This window comes from Petromyzon marinus, chromosome 14 (assembly GCF_048934315.1).
Source record: "Petromyzon marinus isolate PM22_M1 ecotype Great Lakes invasive population chromosome 14, UKy_Petmar_22M1.pri1.0, whole genome shotgun sequence".
Classification (NCBI taxonomy): Eukaryota; Metazoa; Chordata; class Hyperoartia; order Petromyzontiformes; family Petromyzontidae; genus Petromyzon; species Petromyzon marinus.
In genome coordinates, this window is record NC_133680.1 from 5,108,956 (window position 1) to 5,121,382 (window position 12,427).

The following is a 12,427-nucleotide window of genomic DNA, read 5'->3' on the forward strand; positions in this document are numbered from 1 at the left end:
GGGGAGGGGGGGTGAGAGTGGCGCTGGGAGGTGGGGAAAAGAACGGGAGAAGGGACATGTGAGTGTCCTCACCTATCCTGCATAGAAATTGAACACTCCAAAGTTAATATCACACGTCTGTGCTTCTGCACCAGCCATACGTATCATTGCGGGTGTGCGACGATGGCTATTGAGTGTCCTGCTTTGCATAGGGGTTATCATCAAACCCTCGTAATGAGGGTTCTTTGATTAGATGAGCATCTAAAGCAATGTGAAGGAGCAAAGCCCAAGTTCTAAGTTGTGTGTTTTTTTTAAAATCTGTGACCTTATATGAACGGTGCTGCGGACATCGCTGCTCCACTGTTGATTAGTTTTTGTGTTATAATTTTTATTTGTCTCACTTTGCGGTGGGTTAATAAACATGAACCATATCACATGCCGGTCAAGTCAGTTGTTTTATACTGAAGAATCATCCAACCAGAATATAAGGTTTTAAACTCCCACCAGACTTGTCAATGTCACTTATGCGAGGTCAGGAGACAGTAATTTGAATTAATTTGCAGTAGATACCTTTTCAAGTTGGAACCTCTTGTTGAAATTATGAGGCTTAATATACACACACACCATTGCTAACGTGTGTGAAATCTTCTCTCTGTTTTTGGGTCGTACCGCCTGTCCGACGTTTTCCTCCAAGTGCCGAGAGTTCTTCATGAACTGAATTGATTAAGTTTCCCGGACGTGGTGTGAAACGTCGGACATCATGCCGAACTCGCACGCGTTACAACCTGAAAACACATCGGAGAGCCATACAGCACAACCGCTAACACCGGCGACGCAGTGGTACATGTGAAACGTACTTCGTCAAAAGTAATTCCGAACAATATATTTAAAGTGCCAATTGTTTGAAAAAGAACGGTTAGCAAGGCTCCAAAATTTTGACGGTGGTGTTGTGATTTATCGTTGTTAACTATCACCATCTAGAAGACAATGCACAAAAAGGCCGCATTGTGAACACACTCGCCTTAACCTGGAACTTACAATGTGGACAAGTTTCCACCTAAAGGCTCCACAGTATTCGTAGCCAACGTGCAAGTATAGGAATTGCGTGAAAATGATCGGATTTTGTTTATTTTAAAACGGACTGCATTATTTTATAAGTGGACACGTATGAAGATATCATGTTTGGTTCTGAAATTAAACACCAGAACATGCACGAAAAGCTCCATTTGGCCGCGCCATTCATAAATGACACGTTAATGGTAAAATTAAGTAAATGTATTGTTACAGCACAAGATGATCCGTTTGCATTATGTAAATGCATAAACTGTCTGACATGTCCCCGGTTAGACTTGGGTTTTGTACTGTATGAAATTAGCATTAGGACAATCAGTTCGCAATGATGGTTTATTGTGTCTTTTTTTAAAGCAGTATGTTAGAAGTGATAGATATGAAATTCGCTACGCATTGCCAAATGTGGGTCATCATCCATTGACAATGTGTTTCCTTCTGTGTAAGTACTGTACTCTGGTGTCGCCGTGTGTCTAGTACTGCTGTGGTGTGTGGTCTATGCCTTTCGATCTCATATCCAAATCCATGTTACGGCGACCTCTGAACCTTGGGCCGAAATTCACGTGAAGTTTGCCACTTCCAGCGTCACATGCACGTTCAGCTAAATATGCTGAAATCTTAACAGCTCCAAAAAAGTAAGAATTTATATATGCCCTTCATCGCTCCATAGGGAAAGTATCCAATCATCGCCGATTGTCAATGGCCTGCCACATGGACCAGTGCTGTACAATTTCGTGAGAGAATGGTACTTAAAAGGCAGCATCAGAAGACGGACAGCTAAACTGCATGATGATATAAGAATTTGCATATCACCAAAACACAGTATCATAATTTATATTTCCAGAGGGATATTCAAATTACCATTATGCACAGCCATATGTATGCATATGTGCGCAATACTGTGATGTATACGAATTTGGTCTGAGTATACATTTGTCATTGGATGGACTGCGCAGTGGCATAGGAATGTGGAACTTCCACCACTGGCTCAAACCATCAATGGAGATGCGCATGACTGCACATAGGCATATAATTATTTGCTCCCTGTCCACCCCCACCTTAATTCCATGACTTGTCACAAGAATAACTAAATATTATTTGTCTTGCTCTTACTACCTCATTTGTATAGTTTCACCATGTTATTCTGTCTATGTACTTTAATTATGTGCACTCCATGAGCCGAACTGCCCCATTATGATTTAAGTTGCACACATCATAAATACGGTAATCGATTGTAAATGTTAAGACTCAATTTTAACCAATGAATTGATGCGTTGTTACATGCCTATCGACAGACGTGCAGAAAGCAGTGCATCTCTGTCCCCCTTACAATCCACGCATTCTTCAATGGCAAAACAGTATTTAATCCAAATACATTACAGTGCTGTGTTGAGAAAACATTCCACAGCTGTGGCTTCTAGACACCCATTCCCGGAGAACGGTGAAGACAATTGAAATTCAAATTAAAACATCTATTGTACCCGAAGCGTATACAGTACTCGAGTGCGAAATCCCAGTGCAATAGCCCAACTGGAAAATATAGCGTTCATTTTCTGGGCATCTCCCCCCCCCCCCCACCGTGAGATACACTGTTTTACACATCTAATAACGTGTTCCACTGAGGCTTGAACCACGGTTCACACCTTGCGGCCATGGACGTTTTGGATTTAACGTGCGAACAGAGAAAAAGGCTTGGCTGAGATTGACTGCATTTCACCTCTTGTCATCGTAATTTTCACTCTGTGTCCGTGTTTGCATCTGGGCCCTGCTTGAGCCCATTCATATCAACCGACGAGGCTTAAATAAAACTACGTACACCTCAAGTGAAACGTGTGCAGTACAGATGTAGGTCACCTCGGGTACCTTTTGAAATTACCCATTTTTTTTTGTTAATCACAGTCACATCAGCGTACTGTGTGCCGCCGAGTGGAAACGTGACCGACAAAGCAACTACCTTGCCTCCCAGTGGAGGAGCTATGTAAGATGTGGATTGCGGGCGGTTGCAGCTGCACAAGGGCAGGAGGTGGCCCAGGCACTGGGTTTCGAAGAGGGAGAGGACTTTGACATGGGGCACCCCATTTAATAACTCCGTGCAACCAGGGGCCGTTGCCAACAACACGTAACGCCACCGCTGTCTTGTCTAGCTTAAAACAAAAGTGTTACTTCTAGATTTGAAGCTTTCCTGACTGCAATGATCCATACTCTTTGGTTCTTTCGGTAAAATCACGTGTTACTAACGGTGCAGTGGTCGCCACTCGTCGAGTGCTTTGCAAGCTGCAAAGCCGCTGCACAAGAGATCGACCTGCAGGAAGGATGTGTCGTGTAAAAAAAAAACTCTGTTGTAAAATACATTCACGGCAGCCAGTCGTTATGGCTACTCTGTGTGCGTCTCCATCCACATAGCTCGCCGCAAACCGAGGCCGTCGTTTCAGAGGGACGTAGCGTTGACATACCGTAGTTGCCGAATGTAATGAGTGACGGAACAAACGCCCCGGGGCAAGGCGAAACTGGTGCAACACATTATAAACCATTTACTGTACGTAAAACACTGCTGTAATAAAACGATCTTCCCAAAAGTGTGTGCCGATTGCTCCATGATGTGTGTATGTCGAACTTATTTCGCAACGTACGTGGGCAACCGTGCTAATCGGAGGTGTGGGGGAAGGACAGCAAACTAAATACAAACATGTCCAGTTCATCACGATATCGCAGTGTTTATAGTACATGTACTGAACATCCCTTTGGTAAAACCACTGCTGGATGATGAAGGCCTCTCACCGTGCAGATCGTGTAAGAGGGGTATTTGACCATACTTCACGCCTCTCAGTATAAGTTGGCGAAGGCAGGAAGGAGCATAGAATTACAGGACAACTATGGATTTTGCTGCACTCATTGCTGACGACCACATAGTCCCAGCAGGCACCTATAACAACCTGGCTAGCATGGTGGTCACCCATCCTTGCAAGCACTATCAATGCATAACCTTCTTTAGCTTCTGAGGTCCTGTCAACATTGGGGGCATTCTGGGTGATGTGGTCATAGGCTGAAGCTCTGCATTGCATTTCAAATAACGTGTAACAATAGTGTGAACGAAATTCATGAAATGCAACAATAATAAGTTATTCTTCCTATGATTTTTAACACGAACGTCTTTGCTCTCTAACCCAACGTGAAATTGATGAGGGCAGTACTTGCAAATACGCAGCGTATGAGTTGATATTTACGACAATATATTTACACTAACCGTGGTCGTGAAAGTGAACCTAATTTAAAAGTGTTTGAACCTATTACAGAGGTAACGTGATCCCTCAACCGTATTGGAATAAATCGCTATTGGAGTATGAATTGCATTACATTATCGAGTTCTAGATACCCCACTAAAATATAGAGTGAACAAATACGGAGAAAACATTAAAATTCAAAGCCTCTACATGCCTCACACCAATCTCAAAACGCCTCTCATCTTTGTAAAATATTGAGTAATCGCTTTCACAATAATTCCAAATTGTAACGCGTCGCACAGTATTCGCTCACTGCCGTAGAGTTTACACTTGAGCAACAGGTACTCGTTTAAGGCTGAGTCGACCTAGGGGAGGTCCAGCACCTGTTCAGATATTCGCTGCCTTTGGTGTTTAGCTATGAGCGAGCATCGGCCACGGGTTCGTAGCGCAGTGCGCTGACCAATACAATAACAAAAAAGACAAAGATCCCCGGTATAGCCTTGACAAGTGCTGCGGAGAGTGTTGTTAGCGAGCACCTATGAAGGCCGGCACGCTACACGAGGGGGGTTGGGTGGCCAGCAACCACGCCCGGACGCCTTTGTCTCCCCAGTGGCGATGTTCGTAGCGCAGTGCGCTGACCGCTACACTACCGCTGCTAACAACACACGCATGGTTCAACAGGGGCTAAACTAATAATAGCACTGAAATCACAATGAACCCAGTGCAACGCAGATACAATAGCACGGATAGCGGAGTCGTACACACTTGGCCGCCTGCACAATTGCTTGTCCAGGACGTGTGTGCTCGGGTCACGCAAGTGGGGACGATGAGCACGCGTGTATGTTGGATTTCTTTCGCGCCGTACGTAGCCACCCCGCGCTAATCGGAGGTTGCGGGGGGGGGGACAACAAACTGAACACAAAAAGCAGCTCTAAATAAATGAGTTTTCAAACATGATGATTTAAAAGTGCATAACTCCAGTGGCTTCCGAATGTGGGAAGGAAGAGCGTTCCAGACGGGCCGCAGAAGCGCACCTGAAGGAGGCGCAATGCACGTCCCCCCCATCATTGGGTTTCAATGAAGTTGCACTTGGATCCGGCCACTAATTACAGCATCGTGTTCTCCCGAGTGCAAAAGACGCTCCAGAAAGTAAGACGCACCCCTGAACATGTGCCTGGTGTCAGGAATAGTTATATAAATCTGGTCTCTCACACACACGGTCCACACACACACACATGGCACCTACCGGGTCATATGATGCATCTCCAATGTGTTTTTTTTAGTTTGCTTTAAAACACAAGATAACATGGTGCTTCTTGTGAATCCGGAGAATACGGTGAATGCTACCCAAGGAGGATCTTCATTTCCTCCGGGTCTGTGTGCGGGTTCGGAGACCTGGAAAGTATTTCTGCATCCTGTACACCACATCCAGTATACATCTCTCTACGGCTGTGCCTACGTTTGTCACGTACCACCCCCTCCAATTTATTATTTATTAATTTCTTCTATTTGACGCGATAATTCGCGTGGACATTTAAAGCAGGCAAAAACTCTAAACGCGTGACGGTAATTCATTATAAATGTGGATGGAAAACTCGGAGAAAAATCCACACGACCACGGGGAGAGACACACTACAAAAACGCCAAATATACAGGTGTCAGGGTCAGGATTGAACCCCCGACCTCCTGTATACCAGGCGAGGTCGCTAACATGTCGCCAACGTAGCGCCTACCAGCAACACGAAAAAAAATCTACCAGCGATAGGAAAATCACGTCCGCACACGGCACACCGCATCCAGTATACCCTCTGGCTAGGGCTGTGACTACAGCCGACCAGCTACATGAACAATAATGATACATTAGACGGGTGGTGGGCGGGAAGAGAGCTCCAGACTAAGGTAGCAGTAGAGGCGAATGAGCGACATGGCACAAAGGAAAACGAACCACGGAATTGTGCTGTGGAATACATACCAATGCTCTGTACCGGGATCCGCCTTTATATGTGTACAGCACAGCCCCTTTTGTCAAACCAAAGCTGTATTAGGGTCTCCTCACGTCGTGCGTGTTGCGAGGGCTATTTTGACCATACTTCACCACGCTGGTCAGTGCGAGTCGGTGAAGTTGGGCAAGCATAGACGTTGTAGCATAGCACAGTACAATAGCGTTCACTACCCTCTTGAGTATGCACTACCCTCTTGAGTATGCACATTACAGTACTGTATATTGTATTCCACAATGCACATTCATGTAAATACGACTATTGCAGCCTAAATTAAATCACTTCCTATACAAAATAAAACAATTACATAATGTACACTGTTTTAAATACAATGGTATACTCATTTCAATTAACTGACCCATTGAGTATTAATTACAGTGATACTACGTTTCATTTTTCAAACTTAATAACGCACATCCTTTGCAGTGACGTTTTCACCATCTACTGTAGTTGGTAAAATGTTGGACATTTGAACGTCGAATAATGGTCACAAGATGCTCCCCACCTTAATTTCCAAAGAAACACAAATTAACTTCCATTATAATGTCTGCTATTGTATGGCTTCCATGAAGGGTATTCATCTCCAGTACGTAGATCCCCGTGACATCTAAATACCAGACGGTATCTTAGAAAAACTGAGCATTGCTAAGAGGGGAAAGTCCTGGAGGCAAATACTCCACGTGCACCACATTCCTCTTGAACATTAATATTCGTCTCTCTGCAAGGGCCTTGACGAACGAGTTGAGTTATTTTGAAAGTACTGCTTCAACCACCATCAGGATTCCATATTTACGTTTCATTTCCAACAGTGTACATCAAACAATACCAATAGGGAATATATCACTGTGTTGTACTGTATATGCAGGATCTTGCAGCAGTCGCATTGACTGCTAATATTAAAGGTTGGGGTATAAATAAGCGTGTATAAATTATTAAGCTCATGAGACATGTATCGAATCGAGTGTAAAAAGTTTCCCAACTCTTGAATTTACTGTGTAAAGGGTTCACATGACGCCACAAACCACTAAAAGCCATTACACTTATCACACGTTTTATTCTTTAATCAAATGATGACTTTGAATTGCAGAAATGTGTTGCATTGCAAGGACTAACTGCTACACCCTTTTTGAATTGGCATGTTCCTAGTGGAAACAAAATATATATTTAACTACTCATGATAACTGGGCAGACACTTGCAGTGGCGAATATCAGCAGCAATACGTTAACACGTGGCTAGCTGCAAGTTTCGATGGCATGCTCCCTTGTGTTGTAAGCCATTTAATATAACGGAGAGTAGCGCCCTCTAGCAGGCGAAGAACGCTAATGCAGACATCGTATAAAGACAGCTGCTCTTGGCACAGCTTTTGAAGGGTTGTTTCTGGACATGATAGCATATGTAACAGTATTACTGTAGTGGCATTCCAAACACAAATCAACAATGTCCCGCTTGATGTATGTGAAGTGAGCCTCCATTAATCGAATAGTAACATCTGTAAATGCTGTACTATAATCATCTACAGCCATGATCAGTCCACTGTTGTGGATGACGACCTTCCATACGCACCATCCGTCATGCTATGGCGATGGAGCAATAACATATCTCCTGCACACGCGTTCCCTCCTTTGGCTACCACCGAGTTGCCTCCTGCCCATCTGTGAAAAAAGAGATTTATAAGCTCATTGGATTCCCCCAGTATAAATAAACATTGTGATTCTATTATCTCCAGCCACCGGGTCTTCGAGCAACGTGTAATGGCGAAGTCCCCTCTTGTTACCATTGAAAATTATTCCTCGAACTTACACACGCGCCGTAAGCCACGCGCCCCTTTCAGTCGATGTATTAATAATAAATTACATTAGTAAGGTGCATTTCATCCGTAGATCCACAATGCGGCGTGTAGGGAAAGCAGGAAGTAAATATAATCAGGGTAAACGACCGATAACTAGGGGGTAAAGGCGAATTTAAAGAGGTAATATTTCAAGACAGACTTAAATATATCCATCGACTCTGTCTCATTAGCAAAGGCAACGCGTTCCATAATCTGTGTGAGCTGTACTGGCAAAAGCCAGATCACCCCAGGAAATGAGCTTTGACATCGGAGTACTGAGAAGGCGATCCCAAGGACCTCATTGGAATAAAAAAAATTGATCAGTTCCCGCAATGCCAAGGGCACAGCTATCCATGCTTCTTTGCAACACTTTTCAGCATTTTTATTCATTTCATTTCGCAGTATCCAAGTTTCTGATTCATGTGATAGATGTATTTTTATAACATTGTTTTTTTTAGTCGCTCACCCAAAGGCAGAGGGAAAAGGGAAGGCCTTAAGCCAGAACTTCACCTGCGAGGGTGGGCGAGTCAACAGTGTGACTGAAAGCCACAAAAAAACAGTGAACTCTGTAAAGGAGATTGGGAATTTAAAGATTTCAATGCCCGTTTTACTGAAAAGTGTAGCCAGAAAATTTAGCAAACAGCATAGTTCATTCATCATATGACTGGGACTGACAGCGCCGGCCCTAGGCGGGAGGGTGTGGGGCCCGGAGCAAACCCCACAGTGTGGGCTCTCCGACGCCCTCAAACTACAACGGAAGTATTCTTAGTTTTTTCGGTAAAGTCACGTTGAAGAGAAACAACAAAATAACAAAATATATATAAAACAATAAAAATTCTCACGACGTTTCGACCATAACTCAAACGGTCATCATTATGGTCGAAACGTCGTGAGAATTTTTATTGTTTTATATATATTTTGTTATTTTGTTGTTTCTCTTCAACGTGACTTTACCGAAAAAACTAAGAATATGAATTACTGCAGTCACGAAAGCTTTAAATCAAAATTTACAACGGAAGTATTACATTGAGACACCGTGACGTCGAAGTGCGGCCCCCCCCCCGCCCAAAGCGCGAGGCCCGGGGCGATCGCCCCGATTTTCTGTACCCAAGGGACGGCTCTGGCGACTGATGTCCAAGCCATGAGTAAGGGGCCGTCCATAAATGACGTCACGCACCTGGGGGTGGGGGGGGGGGTCAGACATTTGTGACGATGTGTGAAGAGGGGAGGGGGGGGTTGAGAAATGTGACGTCACATCAAAATGCGCAACTTTAAATAAATATAGACAACACGTTCTATTTAATTAAATAGACTTTTTAATAAATGTTTTCTCCTACAATATCAGAGTGCAGCGCCACATTAAATCCGCACTACAATGACAATAGTTTAAAGCGATTTGAAGCATGTTTTATATATTTTTTGGGGGGGGAGAGGGGCAGAGCTTTGTGACGTCATATTTGAGGAGAGGGTCTGACTTTTTGTGACGCCGTGTGACAAGGGGGGGGGGGGGATCAAAAATCGTCCAAAATCGCGTGACGTCATTTATGGACGGCCCCTAAGCTAAAGTATAATTTATGATTAATGTAACAGAGGCAATTAGAACATAAACTCTTCTACTTATTTCCTCGCACTGCTCGATTTTGGTATTCCCCTACCGTCGCATTTTTTTTAAACCCAAGTTCTTTTTTCTTTTCCTTCCAGAAACGTATTCAATTTGTTCTCAATAGCGCTACGGTAATTGTTTCTGGCCGCTTAAACGATTTTTTTTTGGGGGGGGGGGGCTGCTTCCTGCGGACCGCGATTGAACAGACACACGCATTCTCGGCTCGACGGCGCTCACGTGTGAAAAGCCCACCTATATATGACGTCAATAAGCGAATATCTTGCTCAGACGTTGTGGAATGTAACGAGACGTACCACACATACGACGTGCACGATACGTGAGCAAACACGTTTATCCGGAGGCAGGCCCAGCGAGCAACAAGTGTTATGAACCACGCAGTGTCACACAGGATACCTCAATTGGTTGCATGCATCACTCGTGGAAGAGCCCCCTTAGTTAAACGATGCCCCCACCCGCCAACCCCCTTGTGCCCCCCGCCCTGCCCACCCCCCTGCCCCCCCCACCAGCCCGCCCCCTTGTACCCCCCTCCGCCCACCCCCTTGTGCCCCCCACCCCGCCCATCGCCCAGCCCACCCCCTCGTGTCCCCCTCGGCCCACCCCCTTGTGCCCCCCCCTCCGCCCACCCCCTTGTGCCCCCCCCCCCGCCCACCCCCTTGTGCCCCCCCGCCCACCCCCTTGTGCCCCCCCGCCCACCCCCTTGTGCCCCCCCCCGCCCACCCCCTTGTGCCCCCCCGCCCACCCCCTTGTGCCCCCATCCCAGATGCCCCCCCACCCCCCTCGCGCAGCCTTCCCAATCTCCCTCCCACCCGCACAGACCCCTCCCCCACTCTCTCACGTGCCCCCCCCCCCTTGTGCCCAACCACCCTCCCCTCCCCTTCCCTCCACCCCCCCGATTTAAGTTGCTGCACTGCCCTCTGATTGCCCACAACGTCTTAGGCACCGCAACATTTGACGAGACAGCGATGTTGTTATAAATACTTGAATAAGTGTCACTTTTTTCTATCTATTCCAGTCCATTTCACCTAAGTTATACCTCTTTAAATACACGTATCTTTAAATGTATCGTTCAAGAGCAGTTGTATAAATTATTATTGATGCAACTTTCCTTTAAAATTTCAATAACATCATTTTTAGCACTCGCTGAAATGAGACGAAACTATGGCAACATTTTAAGAATTGTATTTCGCCGAAACGTCTTCCAACAAGCCTGCTCAGCTCGGAAGAGTAGACCAAACACTCGGGAGATCTGTCTCTCGTGGAAGTCCTTCCGTCAATAGTGGTGTAAGCAATTGCAGGGTTGTAGTACCTTTAAATGTAAATATAACCACACGGTTACCTAAAGAACAGTATTGAAATGCAAAGGATAGTACATGTTTAAAAAATGCCCCACTAAGATCAGCACGCCATAAATTAAACCTTTGTTTAAAACAATACCGTACATGACACTATATTAGTTCAAGTCTCAAGTTTATTTTAAACGGGTTAAAAACTCAAGCTACCAGGATGAACCAAATTTGCAAGAGTGCGCGCGAGCACCAACATTCTGAATCTTTATTCAGACTGGAAGAATCCGATGAGCCATGAAGCTCTTTTTCACAGATGTACAAACATTTGGCGGGTCAGCAAGTTACAACAGACAACAATTACAAAAGAAAAACAAACAAAATACAGAAAATCAGAGAAAACTGTGCCATTCAAACGTAGATAAATGTTAAGTTAGTGAGCACCTATTAAGGCCGGAACATCCCACGGAAGGGGTATTTACGTGTGGACAGCATACCCATATATTGAAGGTTATAGGACACTGTGATAGTGAATGCCATACCTATCAATCCAAACGCTTTATCCGTATTGTTTTAAAATCCATACGGCTTAAAGCCGATCAAATACGGGCAAAAAAGTGTTTTGTCTGTGTTTGTCCCTTGCGATGGAATTTTGTAAGACGAACGTTGAGATTCATAAGGGCACGGGTGGTGACCAAATGAGGTCTGAATTGGTCTGTAAATAAGGTAAGGGCACTGATAAGGGGCTTGACAGGTGTGGTGAATGGACTAATTGTTTATGCATGTGATGTTTAGATTTGTGTACAATGAATTTTTGGTGTATCTTGTAATTGTATTGTTTGTTGCGGTTGCACCCAAATCAAGAGCCGAATGGCTCACAGGATAAATCCTAATAAATGATACTGAAAACTGAAACTGTGATTTTTGCACACAGCAATCATTTACGGTGGGTTTTTCTGGAAGACTTTGCTGGTTTTTTCCTGGATTTTCCCGTTGTGCGTAGTCACTTCAAGATGTTCTTTGTTCATGTTTTTGTTTGTTGCACCCGAGTCAAGAGCCGCGTGGCTCACAGGGCTATACCTAATACATGAAATGAAACTGAAACAAGGGTGCAGACGAGGACGCGACGGAGTTGCGAAGAGACGACACAATGAGTGCGCAGTGTGCGTGTGTCAGCTGCCACTCAACCAGTGGGGGAGCGGTGAGCGTCGCTCTGCGCAACGAACCCCGGCCAACCGAGTTCCATTCCTGCTCACGACCAACACCACATGTGACGATTATCTTGAACCGGTACCCTGGGCCTCATCCCCCTAGGTCGACTCAGCCTCGAATGAGTTACCCGGGGGGGGGGTGTAGTAAACGTCGCCACTGGGGAGACAAAGGTGTACCTTCACAGGTGCTGCTCGCTAACTACACTTGCCCC

General features: G+C 45.1%; 1 long non-coding RNA gene across 2 annotated transcripts in view; it reads right to left on the reverse strand.

Annotated features, from left to right (window-relative positions):
• Window positions 1-7,308: 7,308 nt before the first annotated feature.
• Window positions 7,309-12,427, reverse strand: part of LOC142924574 (uncharacterized) — a 50,869-nt gene continuing 45,750 nt past the window's right edge. The window contains exons 1-3 of one of the 2 annotated variants that reach the window (XR_012941688.1): window positions 10,015-10,143; window positions 9,123-9,274; window positions 7,309-7,921 (exon numbers count right to left, since the gene is read on the reverse strand). This is a non-coding gene — a long non-coding RNA (uncharacterized LOC142924574). Of the gene's footprint in view, window positions 7,922-9,122; window positions 9,275-10,014; window positions 10,144-12,427 lie in introns of those variants that run through there. The other variant, XR_012941687.1, reaches the window with a different exon arrangement.